This window comes from Pinus tabuliformis, chromosome 1_1 (assembly GCF_031772625.1).
Source record: "Pinus tabuliformis cultivar Carrire ecotype Pingquan chromosome 1_1, CPIR1, whole genome shotgun sequence".
Lineage (NCBI taxonomy): Eukaryota > Viridiplantae > Streptophyta > Pinopsida > Pinales > Pinaceae > Pinus > Pinus tabuliformis.
This window is the reverse complement of record NC_142297.1, coordinates 119,516,583-119,520,901: the sequence shown is the minus strand read 5'-3', so window position 1 is coordinate 119,520,901 and position 4,319 is coordinate 119,516,583. Positions and strand designations below refer to the sequence as shown.

Below are 4,319 nucleotides of genomic sequence, written 5' to 3'. Positions count from 1 at the left end.
TTCTTGTAAGAGAACCGTAAGATCTCATACAATTATTAGATCTAGGTTTATTTCATTTCAGCTTTTTATTAGATGTTCTAATGTTGGAAGAGATCTTGTAGAATATGTTTTTGTAAGAGAATCATAGATCTCAAACAATTGTTGAATCTAAGTTTGATTAGTTATTGAAAGAGATCTTAATGAATATGTTCCTGTAAGGGGACTTTAATATCTTGGACAAATTAGGAATCTTTCTAGATCTATATATTTTAGATAAGCACTTCTAAGTTTGCCTTCCCGGGTTGACATTAAATTAAACTCTATTTTGCATCCGCATTTTAGACCACACATTTTGGCCCCGTTGACGGGGAAGTGCAACTAGAAGGATTTAGTCTTTATTTTATGCATTTGTTTTTATGGACTAATTTGTGGAACTTGGTGACAACAGGTTCATAAAGGAGTTCAAAGTTTGGAGCAATTTTATTTTCACACATAGATAATTTAAATTCAGTTTTTATTTTAAACCCCCCGTTTCTCACTAATCCATCTATGGATGAGGGCTTTGACAATGTTGAACAGGTACTTCTTGGAGAGCAAGGACAATCACCTTGAGCCAACTCTAAGATAGGATTCTCACATACTTGCACAACATAATGTAAAAATTTTAAATCTTGATGTGAGCATGTTCAAATTTTTAATCCGTAGATGGCTTCATTGGAAGCATGCTTTTACTTAGAAAATAAAACATCTTTTAAGTTAATGTAGAATAGATTAGAAAAATAAAAATGAGATCTCATTAGAAGTCGTTATCATTAGAAGTTTTTAGTTTTGTTTTCAAAAAAAATAAATCATCATGAATAAATTCAGTGGCACATCTTTGCATTTCTATGTCTTGTTTCTGTATCACGGGTGATCCAGGAGCCTGATTATCGGAAATATTTGTCCTCCGAGAGTCTAAATGCCCCTGCGACATTGCAGAAAGAGTGTAGATAATGCAAGTTTTATCGCAGATCTTAATTGTGTTTTTTTTTTGTCACAGATGTTAATAGTGTTTTATCCATCCACGTTAACCTGCATAAATAAAAATAAATCAAGATATTAGTATGCTCTCTTCCTGTGCTTCGTGCGATCTGGAAGATCAGAAAATCTATTGATTTATTTCGAATAAAAAAAAATACTCTCGCTGGAAAATTAAGTTGCGCATTCTATGGATTATAAGAAAATTTGCAAGATTCAGATATCAATTTGCTGCAACAATTTAATTTTCTATTCAAATTCACAGCATATTGAAATAAATTAATAGCATGCACATATGATTGTTTGATTTTGCAATTTTTTTTATCTAGTTCTGGCTTCTTATTTAAATCTATTCTTCCTACGCCATAAAATTTCTTATGAAAACAAAAAAACTGCTCTTGGCTGAGGTTTTCTTCCGGCAATGCATAAACATGTAAATAAGGTGCTTCTATTGGGGGTTCTGGGTTTAAAATTTAAAAAAAAAAAAATTGTTCTGCCCTGAACGAGATTGGGCATCGAAAAGCGACCCAAAATTTGCAGTACCCAACCTCATGAGTTCAACCACTGCTGGAGATGAGAACACAGAATTAAGAATAGGAACCTCTGACAATGCCCTCAAATCATATGTAGGATTAGAAACCTTTCTAAACGCCTCCAATAACGATTCCATCCCTTGATATCTCTGCTTCGCGGGGACTGAAGATCTCTCTGAATTCGACGGCTTCGTTGCCAATGAAACGTCGAGATGCAAAGGGTTTAAACCCTGATGGACAGCGTCTAAGAAATCCACATCGTCTGCCATGGTGACCACGTCACCGTCTTCATCTGTGTATGTGATGGAAATGTCTGTGTTAGGATTTAATTTGAAGGGCTCGCGGATTTTGGATTTGAGAACATCGAAATTTATTTCTGGAACATATTCTTCCCTGAGTTGAAATGTTGCACGCTGAAGGATACCCTAGTACTTAACCTTCACAACCAGAGCCATGTTAATATGCGAAAGCCTCCCCAATTCACTTTCGGCTTCTGCAAGGAAAAATATAATGTTTCTGTAATGCGGAAAACATTCAATGTGCGTTCCACCTATTTACAAAGGTAATGAAATCTCAGTGTGACAGAGTATGGAAATTGAGTGCAGGTTTTATAAATTTGACAAATGTTGACAAATGCTTTTGGATCATTTTTTTGCACCTCTTTCTGATTTTGAGACTGCAGAACCAAGGTTGAGACTGCATAAATTGCTCAAATTGTCTAAATCAGTGGTTGACATTGCTCAATCCAGATTCAATTTTTTTTTTTTAAAGTTGATGAGTTTGTAAGAAAATGTTCATTTGAAAGATACATAGAAGTCTTCTTAGAAAATGTGCATTTGCAATGGAACATTTGGAAGATTGATTTAAAGAACATTTGGTGGATTATTTAAATGCTGATTAACTTAGAGTTGGAAATTTCATATTGTTGTATGTTTTTATAACGTACTAATCTGCAGGACACAACAAATCTATAATGCCAATCTTTTTGCCAAGCATATTTCATCTGACACAAACAGGGAGTATTACTTTTCATGGTTATTTTTAAGAATGGATTGATTTTAGTATCATGATTGAGTCAATTTAAACACTTTGATTGTCCTTAATATGTTTTATTTGGTGCGAAAGTTTTGTGTAAGATTCATGAAGGAAATGGCCATTTCTTCTTGAACACACTTATGTTTTCTTTCTGCCAAGTGTTTTTTTACAGGTTACAGGATAATCAAGTGATCATAAGGAGATTACATTGTGACGACAATTGGTCTTCCAAAGACTAAATTCATGAAAAATTCTAAAGACAAAGCCATGTCCACAACCACTACCTTACACCTCCCTTTTTGAAGCAGATTTTGAATTCCACCAATTGTAAATCCATAGAGCATGACATTTCCATATCCATTTTTCATAGCAAGAGTTCATCTTCATACACCATGCATTTCCTTACATCTAGTTTTCCTTTTGAATAAAACTCCTTCCCTTTCCATGATTACATTGCCTTGTTTTCCTCGCCATGCTGATCCACACTACTTGTCCGTGAGTTCTTTCCATTTATAGTCCTACCAAATCTTTTTGTACAAACTCGCGTTGACTGATGTGGGATTCCTTAAGGCCCACCCTTCAACAAGTCTTGCCCCATCAACATCAGCACTTTATCTGGGAAATAGATTAGATTTCCTTTTGAGTACCTAGAGGTTTGCATGCCTTAATGGCAAGTTCTCTCACTGACGATCATGGGAATACATCAATGTCCCTTGATCTTCAGATCTTGCAAGTGGCTCGACCTCGACACATCCATTCGCACTTCGCAAGATGTACTCCGGTACCTTGGCACTCATTGACATCAATGGTGAGTTGCCTCACATTGGTTAACGGCATACATCAATGGCCGGTAATCCAATGATTTCTATTCATGCTCGACATTGACACATTCATTCACATGTTTAGAATTGTACCATTGGGTTTGTAGCAGGTGAAGACTATACACTTTTTCACGACTCCCTCAGCAGTTACAACAGCATGAATTCTGATCTATGAGAGTACCACAGTTCCACTTTCAGCATTTATCTTTTCCATGATTCATCATCAGCAGTTCAGATTCCTTCATTTCCCAGGATCCAGTTACAACAACATCAGTCACATTTTCCTGATCCAGCAGCAGCAACCGCTACATTCCTATTGCAAAGTTCATCATTCTTGGGTAAGTAGAGGTATGTTGTTTTATAATATTTAATCATGTAATTCCTTATATGCTAACTTGAATATTTTGAAAAATTCCTTCACCATGCTACATTTCCTTTCATGAGCCATGTCAAGTTGCATGAGGACATGCAACCAATTCAGTTGAGGGGGGAAGAACTATATTCACTTCCATGATTCCATTTCTTCACCACACTACATATTCACTATATTCACTTCCATGATTCCATTTCTTCATCACTATCACTCCATTTTTTCTCATTTACCATTCACCAACATTTATTTTCCAATGATACTTTGTTGCACTTTGCTTCATACGCAATATTGGCATGCTTCATTAATATTACAAAAGGGCTTTCTTATGCACATTGATAGCTTATGATTTCCAGTGAGTGTTTACATTATTATTGAAGAAAAGAGAACAGAAAATGAAATGAATGTTGAACCAACATTCTTTGTATTCATGGTTGTCACACAAGAACCAACCATAAGGAAATGTAAGTTGTTACTCATGTCTTTCACATATCCTTGAAACATTCATTATTAAAGACATCATCATGTAAAGCCACAGTTGTTCAAGATGCCAAATGTTCTTAA

General features: G+C 35.3%; 1 pseudogene; it reads right to left on the bottom strand.

Annotated features, from left to right (window-relative positions):
* Positions 1-1,462: 1,462 nt before the first annotated feature.
* On the bottom strand, positions 1,463-2,058 carry LOC149211934 (protein NBR1 homolog; annotated as a pseudogene).
* Positions 2,059-4,319: the final 2,261 nt, after the last annotated feature.